The sequence below is a fragment of the Canis lupus genome, chromosome 9, assembly GCF_048164855.1.
Source record: "Canis lupus baileyi chromosome 9, mCanLup2.hap1, whole genome shotgun sequence".
NCBI lineage: Eukaryota > Metazoa > Chordata > Mammalia > Carnivora > Canidae > Canis > Canis lupus.
Genome location: NC_132846.1, coordinates 8,326,763 through 8,341,858, shown reverse-complemented (window position 1 = coordinate 8,341,858; position 15,096 = coordinate 8,326,763). Strand labels below are relative to the sequence as shown.

Sequence of the window (15,096 nt, the reverse complement as noted above, 5' to 3'; positions counted from 1 at the left end):
GGGAAATTCAAATCAAAACTACTAAGAACTATCACTTCATACCTGTCAGAATGGCTAAAATCAACAATACAAGAAACAACAGGTGCTGGCGAGGATATGGAGAAAGAAAAACCCTCTTGCATTATTGATAGGAATGCAAACTGGTGCAGACACTCTGGAAGAAAGTATGGAGGTTCCTCAAAAAGTCAAAAACAACTATCTTAGATTAAACAATTGCACTTGTAGGTATTTACCCAAAGAATACAAAAATACTAATTCAAAGGGATACATGCATCCTGATGTTTACAGCAGCAGTATCTACAGTAGTTGAATTATGGAAACAGTGTCCCTGTTTCTCTCAAGTGTCCCTCAACTGATAAATAGATAAAGAAGTAGTGGTGTGTGTGTGTGTGTGTGTGTGTGTGTGTGTATGTTTGTATAAATAAAGGAATATTACTCAGCCATTAAAAAATGAAATCAGGCCTTTTGTAACGACATGGATGGAGCTAGAGAGTATTATGTTAAGTGAAATAGGTCAGAGAAAGACAAATACCATATGATTTCATCATATATGGAATGTAAGAAACAAAGGGAAAAAGGAGGAAAAGAGACAGAGACAAACCAAGAAACAGATTCTTGACTATAGAGAACAAACTGATGGTTACCAGAGGGGAGGTAGGTGGGAAGAAATGGGTTAAATAGGTGATGGAGATTAAGGAGTTCACTTGCTGTGATAAGTACCAGGTGTTGAATGGAAGTGCTGAATCACTATATCGTATACCTGAAACTAATATTACACTGTATGTAAACTACCTGGAATTTTAATAAAAACTTTAAAAAATATATCTTCCCCATAGGCCTCAAAGTTCACATAACTCCCCGTGAGGTAAAAATTAGAAAAGTCCGTTAACACATTTTGCGGAATCTTACTAAGTGAGTCCCAAAGTTTTTGAAAGAGATTTCATCTTGAGTGCCTCCCAAACACTATTTAGACAGTGGAGTAAACTATAGGAAAGACTAGTCAGATGGAAAATTACAGAAAGTTCTGTTGACTTTCTCAGATTGCTTTTAGATAGTGCATGATAAGCTATAATTACAATGAAACACTTATTTCTCCACAGAACACTACGAGTATTTTTTCTTATACTTTTTATCAGGCACCCATATAGAAGAGGAAAATATTACTGAAGTGAATTCTCTTTTGAGTATCACTGTAATATAAAGTCAATAAGAGTAATGAATTTTATTTCTCCCCCCCCCCCCCCCCGCTTTGGTATACAGCCAGCACCTAAAACAGTACCTAACAAATTACACACACAGCCAAAAAATATGAATAGATGATTAATGTACAAGTGAATGAAAGGCAAGACACAAGAGGGTGATGAAAGTGTCCTGAGGATGATGTAGAGGAGAGATTCCAGGATGACAGCTGTACTCAGGTATAGCGGGCAGCCCATCCAGATTGTAATAAGTCAAATGATTCTACATAAGACTTTTTCATACAGATTAAAGCAACAGATTGCTTGAGGCATCAAAATGTCTTGAAAGATGACATAGGTAATAGGCAATTGACAAAGGTCTTGGTTGAATTAGAGAAATGCACATATGAAAACCAAACAAGAAAAAAATTAACTCTAGAAGAAAAATTTAAAAGTAGAGAAAACAGGAAAGAAAATAAAAACTAAGCTAAGTCCTTATTTTCCATAGTTGGAAGTCAAAACATAATGCTATAAAACAAAAACAAAAACAAAAGAACTAATAATAGAAGGCCATTATCTAGAGACATTGAGTTGATATTCAAAATTACCAGCTAAAAGAAATAGAATTTAAAATAGAATTGCTGCTGAGAAAGAATTGCAATAGGATGCTGTTTTTCAAAATAAATCTGTAGAAATATTTGATACTTCATACTATGAAGTATAACTAATAAAAGGAAAAAACAATAAACAAATTACAAAGGAGTAGAAGGATTTGAGGATGGCCTGATTGCCAGGCACATGCTCCCAATCTTTGCCCCCCACCACCTTGCCCAGATCCTGGAGAATGTCTACATCCATCTTTCTTTTAGACCCAACACTTTTCTTCCTGAAGTTAACAACATGGTTTCATTCAGCCTTCTCATGACTACAAACCCTCATTATAATTCCATTAGAAATTGAAAGTCTAGTTCTTTTTAAAATTTGGAAACTTCTTATAATTTGTGAGGAATCTATACTACTCCTTGACTCTTCTGTTTCTATCTTTTCTCATAATTTTCCATCTGTCATGCTGCTGAGGATTATCATTAACTTTTTTAGCATAGCATTCTTCCTGGATTCCATCTTGAATTATTTTTGTATCCAGTCTTACAACTCTACTTCTTACCTTTTAAATTTGTTTTGTATTGGGACACCTCTGTAACTCAGTGGTTGAGTGTCTGCCTTAGGCTCAGGGCAGGATCCTGGGGTCCCAGGATCTAGTCCCACATGGGGCTTCCTGCATGAAGCCTGCTTCTCCCTTTGCCTGTGTCTCTGCCTCTCTTTCTCTGTGTCTCTCATGAATAAATAAATAAAATATTTTTTTTTTAAAAATAAAATAAAATAAATTTGTTTTGTATAAAGACAAGTCTTCATCCAAGACCACTAATTTATAATCTTAAATGAATAAAAACAGCAATGAGGGCAGCCCCGGTGGCTCAGCAGTTTAGCGCCTCCTGCAGCCCAGGGTGTGATCCTGGAGAGACCCTGGATCGAGTCCCACGTCAAGCTCCCTGCATGGAGCCTGCTTCTCCTTCTGCCTGTGTCTCTGCCTCTCTCTCTCTCCTCTTTGTGTATTCTCATGAATAAATAAATAAAATCTTAAAAAAAATAAAAACAACAATGATATTTCAAGTCATTGAAATAAGAAACTTGTTTCACATCCTTTTTGGAGTTCAAGGGTTTTTTTATTTAAAGATTTTATTTATTTATTCATGAGAGACACAGAGAGAGTTGGAGACAGATGCAGAGGGAGAAGCAGGCTCCCTGCAGGGAGCCCAATGTAGGACTCCATCCTGGGACCTCAAGATCACGCCCTGAGCCAAAGGCAGACGCTCAACTGCTGAGTCACCCAGGCGTCCCTGGGGTTCAAGATTTTAATTCCCTCCTTCACATATTTTCCTCCCAATACGCTCCATGCATGATACATTAAGGAGGACCATGGTTCAATCTATCATCCTCACATTTATCTCTGTATGTTCAGTTTGCTAAGAGGTTACTCTCACTATTTTTAGTGCTTAATTAATGTTTGTTTACTTCTATCTTAAAAATCTCTTTCTGGCTCTTTGCTCTCCAATAATTAACTAATAAGCTGGTAATATTCAAATTATATAGCCACTTTCTACTCTAACTTCTTTGTGGCATGTAACCCTAGTAACCATTCCCTTTAACTTTATATTCTCACTTCATAATTTCTAGAACACTGATTCTGATCCTACTACTTAGTTATTTATTCTTAGTATCTTTGTTGGATATTTTCCTTCTTCACTTAATCTCTTTATCTTTACATTTTATTGACTTATCTCTATAGTTTCTTTTTTTTAAAGATTTTATTTATTTATTCATGAGAGACACGCAGAGAGAGGCAGAGACACAGGCTGAGGGAGAAGCAGGCTCCCTGCAGGAAGCCCTATGCGGAATTGATCCCAGGACCCCAGGATCATGCCCTGCACCAAAGGCAGATGCTCAACCGCTGAGCCACACAGGTGTCCCTATCTCTATAGTTTTTAACTGCCATCTACATTTTATTCTTTTCTGTTTATCAAAGCCAGGGATCTCTCATTACCTCCAGGTGAGAATTTGGCTATTCCACAGAATATTGTTCTTAATTTGTCACTTTACCCAAACTTCTCTTTCTATGCTGCTTATCCTGTTAAAGAAATCCCTGACACTAATACTCTGTTTATTCCTAGGGAGGTAAAAGACAGCACAGATCTTTGTAAAATGCAAAAGAAGAAGGAAAAGAGATAAGAAAAAACAGTGTGAGTTAGAACTTGTTATAAACTCAAGGTTCATAAACCATTTAATTATGTCCCTTCAATAAGGCTTTTGTGAGTGTGACCAGGATTTTTTCTCACCTTCATTGTGGCCTTAACTTTTGAATGGTATTTATGATTGCTTTCTTTCTCTTTGAGGAAACTTCAAAAATTACTTTTTTTTTTTTTGCAGGTAGATTACCTTTGGTAATATTTTCAAATATTTTGTAGTAACTTTTAAAACAGTTGCATTTCTACAGATTAGACTAGAAGTGAATTTCTGTCAAACAAATCAGATTTCACACTGAATTCTAATTTAATTCAAGGATGTGTTCCTACCTTGCTGATGACAATGTGCAGTGGAAGATGCCAAGATTGAAGCTTCAGCTATCATCAGCACAAATCAAGAAGAGTCAGCTATGCAAGCACAGCTCTTCACATAACATTTTCTTTTTTTCCAGAATGCAACAGATGTGAACAGCAGGGAAACAACTTTTATGTCTCCAGCAGAATTCCATTAATTTAAGTCTTCAGAGATCACATTCCAACTCTGCCACTGATTTTCTAATCCTTTTTTGGCAAATATTTATGATGTGCATTGCCAAATAATGGGGATATACAGGTACATATTCCACCAAAAAGTTTATGATGTGGAAACATCTTTAAACTCCTCCATAGTAAATCAATCAATTGAGACATAGACAAATCAACACTCATAAAAATTATATCATCCTAAATAGCAGATTTATTTTAATTTCACTTGTGGATAGAAAGACAACTTCTTTATAATTAAATTTTACAGTGCATTTTCATGCTAATTATTCATTGAAAGAAAATAATGCCAAGAAGTGCACAATCTAAACTTGTTCATGTACATTTCAATTTGGCTTATTTTTTCTCTCAGTTCAGGCTTTTTAATTGAAACTGGTTCATCCTTCCAAAATTATTAACAGAAAGGGCTACAATTAAACTAACAGAATGGTGTTTGAATGCTCTTCAACCTTTAGCAAACCCTAGAACATTTTAAGCTACTCTAAAAAAAAAAAAAAAAAAAGGAAAGCAAAAAATACCAAACCGCATGGCAGAAATACTGACTCTTCTGCCCACACATAAACATATGGGCCTTCTCAGTGTCTCAAATCCTAGCAAATTTTTCATTTTACCCCCACAGCTTCAGTTAATGTATGTAATAGAAATGGATATTAGAAATCTATTCTCATTTATTGTAATATGAATGCAAGCAGAGGAAACAGTAAAAATCTGCAGTGTCTGCACATTTACTAGCACTCTAGTTTGTGGGAGAGTAGGAATTATTTATGGACATTCTGGCACAGCTCTAATATTTAAAGGGCTACAAGTCTTTCTCAATCAAGAGAAATGTCCTATAGAGATTTCTATGAATTAATCTTGTTAAAAGTAAAGGGAAGAAAGTCTGCTTTTACATAGATTAAAAAGGATTTAAATGTGTGATGTTGGCATAAGTCTTTAATTTGCATTCCTTTATACTAATTTACCACGTGACAGTATTAAAAAGAAAAAGAAGTATTTCTTTTCAGTAGGAAAGATTAGAGACAAAAATACTGTAGCATTCCAGAATCCCTAAATTATTGTGTTATGTCTGTAGGTCTATTGTCACTTGTTTTCCACATACAGAAACATAGAAAAACAGGAAAGTAATGTTTTTAATAAAGCAGCTTAAATTTTTAAAAATATGTTGGAGATAGTAGAGTTCATATTCTTCTAATTAAGTATGTTCCCTGGCCTACTGGCATGAGAGGTTGTTAAACTGATATTCTGTTTTTCCATTCATTATAAACTAAGTCAATTTCTATGTTCTTGTTCCAATCACCCATGGTGATTCACTTTTCTTTTTTGTTTTCATATTAAACTCTAGGACTAAACACTAGTACCCAAAATAAATCTGCCCAATTACCTGTGCTCAGGGACAGAACCATGTGTTTCTATCAAAGAAAAAAGTCCTGAGTAAGCTGGTGATCTTTTCCATCTTAGTTCATACAGTTGATTATTTATATACATATATATATATATTTATATATTTTAAAGATTTTATTTATTTACTCATGAGAAACAGAGAGACAGGCAGAGACACAGGCGGAGGGAAAAGCAGGCTCCATGCAGGGAGCCTGACATGGGACTCGATCCCGGGTCTCCAGGATCAGGCCCTGGGCTGAAGGCAGCACTAAACCACTGAGCCACCTGGGCTGCGCCCAATATAATTTTCATAGGGAATAAACCAGAAATCTATGTAAAACATGATATTAAAAAAATAAACAGGTTAAATGAAATAGTTCACAGTACCAGAAACTGTATAGCTGGAAAGAATCAGAAATTTTGGTAAAAAAAAAAAAAAAAAGATTCTTTTAACAGAGATGATAGAAACCCATGTTGATTACTAACATCTTTAGAGGCAGTTGAGGAGGGGCTTAGAAGTAGGCAGGTATCCACAGAATTAAAATTTCAGTTTCCCATGGTCCTTGACAAAGAGTAGCTATATTCACTATAAACATCAATCTTCAGGGAAAGTTCCATGATATTGTATTACAATAAAATGGAGACTTCTCAATCATATCTCTTTTTTTCACCCATATTCACTTTATACTATATAGCATAGGCTTTTACTTGGTATATTCAATTTAGGTATGAAATATAGATTTAAACTCTTTCAAGATAATAGTCTGGAAAGAATACTCGGAAGAGTAACAAAAAATAGTCTAAAGCATTTTTGGTGCTTTTGCTTACCAACTTCTCTTCTTTTGCACTACTCAACCCACAAAATAAGTCCTGTGTGAAACTGTAAGATACTCTTTACAGCTCTTACTGCTTCATATAGTCATTCACCCCAAATGGCCCTACTTCAAGCTGACAGCATGCATAGATGGTTACTTAAACAGTTTTCTGCCTTAATCTCTATAGTTCTACTATAAAACACATTTTGTATGATTTCCCAATAAAATATTACCTGAAAAATGATGTAGGTTCAGTGTGTGACCTGGAAATTAGCAATTCCCTGCTTAGAAAGCAAGTTACTTATGCATACTGTCCCATTTTTTTCCCTTTATGAAGTCACGTCCCTATTTAACAAGGACAACAGCAACACTGGGAGATTGCCTTTAGTATAAAACAAATGAATATTACATTATTAGAAATGTATGTGCATTGTAAATTTGAAACAGAATTATATACATTTAATGGACAAAAAAACATATTTGAAGAATATTTGAAATCATATTTGACATTTGTAGAATTTTTTTTGACATTTGTAGAATTAAAGTAAACACAGGTGAAGTATTGGTATGTTTGCCTCCAAAATGAACATGTATTAGACTTGGTAGCTCATAGTACAATTTTAACATTGAATTTCTATAATTCTCTTTTTTTTCAAAAATGAAAAGAAATTTATAAGCAGAGAGCAATAAGCAAAGCCTTAAAAATCATCATAATCTGTAGTCAATCTTCTGAATCCAAAGTTCCACAAGATTTGGTGCACAATTGAACATTTTAGCTGTTTACTTCATACTATTTCAGTCCTCACTGTCAAGAAATTGGCCTTTACTCAGCAACGGTTCCACTTCTCATCTTGAGCCTCTTTTTCCAGATACCTGAATTTCTTATATTTAATATTTCTAATGCAAACTCCTGAGCTAATAAGCAAGTTCTACCCTTTTTAATAATTTATATATGTTCCTTTATCATGAGACTACTTTGCTAAGTTAGTTCCTTGCTGAAGAGTCAGTATTTTCATATTTTCTTGGCATGGATACTGTACCACTTTGCTGAGATAACTTACTTTTTCAGTCATAATGAAACAAGTACTCCATGTAAAATGCATTTATATTTGGAGCTGTAAAAAAAAATCTCAAATAATAAATCAAAAATAATACAAATTGACTTACTCACTTGAGAGAGAAGAAAATAACGAAGAAGTTTTCCTTCTTTTCATCTTTGCTCTGTGTTGGTCAATACTGCTTCCACCGTGCAGTGAGTTTAATATAATCAGATATGGCAAGGATGTGACTTGTGCAAACTCCTTGTGTCTCTCATATAAATGAAACCTAAGAAAAATATTGTAAAAAATGAAAATATAGCCAGGATAATATAAAATTACTGTAAAAACCAAATGTAGTTGGAAAAAATTTAAAACTAATTATAGTGGAAATTCCCTGGGCTGGGAGTCCTTTGAAAACATAATTGGACAAAATAGTGATGGAATAGTTCCATCTATGCTGATGAAATCTTAGTAAAGTAAAAGTGTAATAACAAACTATGAAAGAATATTCATAGTTGCATCTCTCTGAGAATCAAATAGACATCTTTAGGAAAATGTATAAAAGAAAATATTAGAATTGTAGTCCTTTTCAGGTGATGTCACCACCTTTTGATAAAAATTTAGAGGCAGGGCAGATAAAGTTATGTAGCCTATAAGAAATGTTCCTTGAATGGTTTTGGCAATTTTCATAGCTCTTTGAAATAATTAGAAACAATACCATATGGTAAAATGGCTAAATTAGAGATAACTCAATAACAAAATAATTTGCAAGCATTGGCAGAGGATTTGGATTAAGAAAGTATCAGGACAAACTCATTCTGAGAATATATATTGGGCTAGAACAGTAGATTTTGTTTTAATTTTTCCCAAGTTCTCCAGTCTAAAAAATACCTGCTACTCTTCCTATATCTCAGGAGTAGACTTTGGCCTTGAGTCTGTGCCTCAGCTGAGCACTGGAATGAGAGTTATTAAAGTAGTTGAAGATGGAGTGGATGACTGATGAGGCAATTTGCGCTTTCTATATCCACAAAAGCTTTCTTGAATCTCACCTTCTATCCTGGAAAGAAAGGCAGCAGAATCTCTGAAATGTGACATTTTCCAAATAGAACAATCTGAGAAACCCAATTACCATCTTATTCACTCATTCTCTCTTTCTGTCACTCTCTCCTCCACAGTAACTAAAATCAGAGGTTTAGTTATAGTCTCAACAGAACAGTCTCTAATTGTATCTTTTTTCTATTAATGCTTGATGAAGCAGATTTCTTCAAATTTTCATCCAGCTTATGCATAAACCAGTTGCATTTGATCTATACTTTTAAATTATAAAATTCTGCATTGTTATATTTTAGAGGCAAATCAAGCAGCAAAGATAACCATTTGTGGTCAAAGAGTTTGCAGGATGAATGTAATTTGCCCCAAGTAAAACCAGAATGAATATCCATGAGATACTAATCAGTATTTCTTTTTAGCTCAGTCCCTGACAAATGAGGATAGTATAGCATGAACACGTTTATTTTCCATGTGACCTGGTCAGATACTCGGTAATGGTAGTAGCTGACATTTCTTAAGAAAAAATCTAACAACTTAGCTTTAATTGAGTGCACTGCAAGATAGCCACCAACATGATTTTATTTTTCAAAGATTTCCCAGGATGGGAGAAATGTTCATAGACCTGACAAGCATAGTGATTGCTTTCCCTCTGGGTAATAAAACCAGCTACATTTCTCTCACTTTTGCCTGTAGTTCCTAAATGCAAAAGAAAAGCAATTATCACATGAAATGCATGCCTAAGGTATTCTTCCTGCATTAGTCAGTAGGTATCTATTTCCCTTTCAATTCAGGATCTTTGGAAGGAAAGAAAAAATTCCAGGCTATGTAAGATGTGTCCCCCCACATAAAGTATTTGTGAGATTTGGAGGGTTTCTTTTTAAACTGCTCTAGTGACTCTAATCTAGAGAGAAGCCAGTTTTTCTCTAATTATAGAAAGAGAGATTCCTATAAGCCTATTATTTTATAGAAAAAAAGGTTTAGAAGCAAGAAAAATCCTGTTTGTCACCTTCCAACAGCTACCTCTTTCATTTTTGAAGCCTTAAAATAAGCATTTGAGATAAGTAATTAACTGATTTGAGATTTAAATAAAAAATTCTTATATTCTCTTTAAAAATTGTGCTTATTATTTACACACCTTTTATAGATGTTTTCACTTGGAGCAGGAAATTTAACTTAGTGCATCCCTGTTTCCTAAGTAATATTCATAAGTGATAGAAAACAAAAACAAAAGAAAATTGTAACCTACATTTTGAGTACTCTATACTAAATCTCAGGTTGAGAATTAAAAGAATACTTCAAGTATTTCTGGGGAAAAGTAATGAGTTGGATCAGACAGTTAAATATTCAATTTTGACTTCATAAAAATCAATGATTACACCTTTCACTCATATTTGGAGGGCTACCCGAGTTGGATCTAATATAAATTTTGGATCTTCAGCATCAAACATAAGGCCAGGCAAAACAGATCTCTCAATAAACATGTGTTCAATGAATAAATTAAAAAGTTAATTAAATATTAAGATGTTTGCCCAATATTTATCCAAGTAGCCATACACATTCAAATATATATATACCTGTACACACATCGGGAACTGGGTTAAACGTAGAGAACAATGGTGAATGAAATGGAAGTTATCTTAGCGGTCATGGAGCCTAACATTCTAAGTGAGGATAAAAAAATTGTAAACACATTTTTTTTCTAAAAGACAAAAAAATCACAACTTGTGATAAATTCAATAAAAGTAATAAATGGGGGTAGGGGTGCAACTGGATACTTTGGTGAAGGGATAAAGATATGAATTGCAAAATGTATGATTGTATGAATAACTGGTTGAATGAATGTAGTGATTACTTGGTGAGCATTTGGGTTGTATGAGAGATGAAGTTTAAGAAAAACAGAGCCTTGGAATCTTATGAAGCAGTTCTTACAATTGGATATAGCTAAGGTCAATAAGGTATTTGTAATAGTTAACAGACAGACATTCTTAGAAGTGTATATTAAGGTTGCCAGTGGGAATCAGGAGGTCAAAAGGTCAGAACAGATACATGATTATTCTCCAGTATAGGTTCAGCACACTCTCAGAATCATAGATTTTATAAAATCCCGAGATCCTAAGGAAATTGAAGGAAGATTCTAGTAATCATCTTAAGAATTACCAAAAAATTCTATACTGTAGGTATTTAATGATTGTGAATTGTTTAAACATCAAACTGATTATAAGATTGTCCTCATCATAACAATAACTGAGAACAACAGTCTCATAATAATGTAGTTTGTGAATTTGAAAGCCAAATATATGCCATGCATTTTACATATATAATTGCATATATAATTGTTTTCATTCATATAAATTTTGAAAGAGAGATGTCTTTATCTACATTTTTAAGAAGTACAAAACTGTAGATTTATCATTATTATTACTTAAAAAGTATACCCCCCCATACACACAACTAAAATGCCTCCAAAAGTAAAAATTATCTACCTAAGTGAAAGAAGTGAAATTTGCTCTGGTGTTTCTCCACCAAAGGAAACATTTCTAAGTTTTTGATATATTATTCAATATTTCTCTCTGGGCCTCCAAAATTTATATTTCTTATATATTTGTAAATGAAGTCAGATATATGCATATCGACACACACACACACACACACACACACACATACACACACACACACTGTTCCAAAGTTTTCTTTAACACAATGGAACCAAACTGTATTCCTCAATGCTTTTAAAAGCTAAAAACTTTTTGGTACATCTTTCTAGATTGTTGTGTCAACAAAGATTCATTCATTTTAACTGATATAGTACATTGCACATGTGTAGTATACTTTATTCAACCATTTTCCTACTGAAGTCAATTTAGGCAGGTTCCAATTTTTATTAAAAGCAAGAATGCAACAAATTCTGTGATTTTTTTTCTATATTTTTGTCATGCTATTGTTTTTGTAGAACAGCTTCTTTGGATTGTTGGATCATAACATCTGAGAAATTTTTATAGATAAGAATTGCTTTTTGAAATACTACTGCAGCATATACCCCTATCAAAACTATATTGAAGTACCTATTTCTATTTTTCCCTACTTTTTTAAAAAAATGTGCCATTCAACTTTTTAATTTTGCTAATTTGTTAAAAAAAACAAAAGTGACAACTCATTATTTTTTTAGTTAGTTTTTAGAGAGATAATTTATATTGTCTAAGTCAACAGGCAGGTCTGTGAACTGCAGTCCACAGGTCTGTGTTCTATGCATGGATATAAAAAACAATGCATTTAGATTTGTCCCAAGGAGATGACTTTTGACCAATATTTCAGCAACAGACAGTATGATTATAAAATAACAGTGAACCACAAAAATAGCACTAGTCTATTTTACCTTTGATACCTTAGAATCTTTATCTGAACTTACCATTTACTTCTTTTTTGTTTTTTAAATATTTTATTTATTCATGAGAGAGAGAGAAAGGCAGAGTCATAGACAGAGGGAGAAGCAGGCTCCCTGCAGGGAATCTGATGCAGGACTCGATCCTAGGACCCCAGGATCATGCCCTGAGCCAGAGGGACTCAACCACTGAGTCACTCAAGTGCCCCATTTACTTCCTTTTGAGGGGATTAGGTCGAGGTTAAAACACCAAGGTGTGTGGATAAAATCTTATTTATCCCATTCACATCAAGTATATTAATTTTTTACCCTCAAGATGTTTTCAGTTTAATGTTGAGTCTCATAAGTAAAACAAATAACATTTTACAAATTTAAACCAACGTGAATGGATGGCACTGTATAGACTTCATGGATATAGAAGAAGTAAAGTAGAAGAAAGTTGGATGAGGGGTAAAGCCCTCAATTAACAGAATTTGTTTTTGTTTTCAAATTACAGAAAGCACTTTAAGATCTTCATGATTGTCCCTGTTATCGCAGATAACATTATTGGAGGTAAGAAAATTGTACAGTCATCAGCAAGTAAGCTAAACTCATTGTGGCTGGTAAATTAGGAAAGATAAGAAAGCAAAGTTTGCCACACAAATAGAAGCTGATAAAAGAAAGCTACACCTTCCCTCAGCATTGGTCATCAGCAAAGAGTATAAAAAGAAAGCATTTAAGACTGTGTGGCTTTAGGATTGCAGCTGTACTCACCATGCACTCTCTCTGTTGCTGTTCTGCTGACAGAACTTGACCTTAAGAACCACCTCTTAGAGATAATAACCATGATTTATACACACTGAAAAATCCAAGAAAAATTTATGAGTTTCACACAAATAGTTTGTATTTTCAAAAAATTAAGGTTACTTCCAGATACAGTTCTATCAAGTAGAGGTCACAGGCAAGTTGTGTTGTTGTAAATTTAACTGAGAGTAGAAGTACTCAAAAGCCTACACATGTGCAATATTTCCACACGTGAACATAAATACACATATATACATACCTAGTTTTAGCTGCTGAATCTCTCATCACCTTGATCCCAAGTAAAAAATCACAAATCAGTCATGTTTATACATGGATGAATTTATTTAGCTCCATTTCAAAACTGAAGTCTTTTTTTTTTTTAAGATTTCTATTTATTTATTTGACAGAGAGAAAGAGAGCATAAACAGGGCAGCACAGAGGGAGAGGAAGAAGCAGACTCTCCACTCAGCAGGGCTCCATCCCAGGACTCTGGGATCATGACCTGAGCCAAAGGCAGATGCTTAACCAACTAAGCCACCCAGGTGCCCTTCAAAATGGAAGTCTTGTTGCTGCTCTTCCGACCTTGACTTTATGCTCTGGGCACATAATGGAAAAAAAAAAAATCCCCTTTTGGTACCTCAACTTCTCATGCTTGAGTACCTGACTTGGTAACCCATCAAATAACTAGGTCTCTTTCTGGGATGGAGTATTTGTTCTCTGAACAAGGATTGTAGTCTTGCATTTGAATCAGTTTCTATAGTTAGAACTTCTTAATGGCCCAAATCTTTTTAATTCAATAAGGACCTCTTAGTATCCCTTGCTATGAGATTCTTAACAAGCTCTTACTTACTCATCACCAATGGCCAAAATAAGGAGTAAAATCTTATGGACTTTTGAGTATTTTAAATTTAGACATTTAGCCTAAAGATTATACCTTAAATTCATACTCCAAAACTAGCAATTTAAGCTCTCCCTCTTTTAAATATATGGAGGAGTAGATTGCTTTATAAAGAGGTAAAATTTAAAATCTGAAGGAATAGAGATGAATTATTCATCTCAGTTTTCCAAAGCAAAGGTGTTTCAACCAATCAGAGCTGATATACAAACTGATGAGGTTCTTCCAGATGGATTGGCCTCCTGGTCTCGATAGAGACCATGAAACCATGTAGCCACAAAAGTGCCACCGATAGCCAAATCTGGGAGGGAAGGATCAATTTCTCATCATAGTCTCTACCTGGCGTTGGTACATTATGCCAGGAAAAAGTTCTCATACTTCCCTGGTGCACTACAGAACCCGACAGACCTCCTCCTCCCCCGGCCTCCCCCCTCCCTTGGGTGAAAGATACAAGTTTAAATGTCAAACCAACAATGTAACAATATAAATTTTGTAGTTTGGACCTAAGCCATCACAAACATGAAAAGTGAGGTAAAGAAGACAGTGGATGTAGGGAAGAGACACCTGAGTTGGCATTCACAGGCAATTAACCAGAAAATCAGGTAAAGCTCATGTAGTATGATGGATGCAAGCTTAAGTTAGCACTGCCATGAACTTCAGACCATGTTCTTTCAACAGGATCAGGAGTGTGCTTTAAAAAATTAAGAGCACTGAAAGGAAAGAACGTATTCCAAACTTGCATAATACAAAGCACATAAAAACAGTAAATGCCTACAAAGACTATAAATGCTTCCTTGGAATGAAAGCAATTCCACTTTCTGCAAAGTACTTCATTTCAAATGGCTAGTGTAGGCACATTCCTTATCTTTGGTACTACTTCATTTATTGTAGGCAGTCTAACAACTGTCAGATATTTTAGAAATAGTGCTAATATGGGCAAACACTAGAAAATCTTTAAAGCTTAACAAGAGGAAAACTTTATAGAGTGTGAAAAAATCCTATTGCATTCATATCTTTATTTTTCCCTTGGTGATTTTTATGTTAGAATGACTGCTGTGATTATAATACTAACACAATCTGTTCACCCAGACCTAGGAGAGAGAGTGATTAGAGTTTTAAAATAATATGCAAGATTCTTTATTAGAAAGATTTAAGATTGTCAGGAAATCTTTAAGTTGCAATTCTTTTTACTCTGCAAAAGTTTGTTTTCTAAGTACCTCCTTATGTAATTG

General features: G+C 34.3%; 1 long non-coding RNA gene across 1 annotated transcript in view; it reads right to left on the bottom strand.

Moving 5' to 3' along the window:
• The window catches only part of LOC140639353 (uncharacterized), a 43,041-nt gene extending 34,233 nt beyond the window's left edge, over window positions 1-8,808 (bottom strand). The window contains exons 1-2 of the long non-coding RNA XR_012036094.1: window positions 8,649-8,808; window positions 7,889-8,043 (exon numbers count right to left, since the gene is read on the bottom strand). This is a non-coding gene — a long non-coding RNA (uncharacterized lncRNA). The remainder of the gene's footprint in view (window positions 1-7,888; window positions 8,044-8,648) is intronic.
• Between the last annotated feature and the right edge of the window lie 6,288 nt (window positions 8,809-15,096).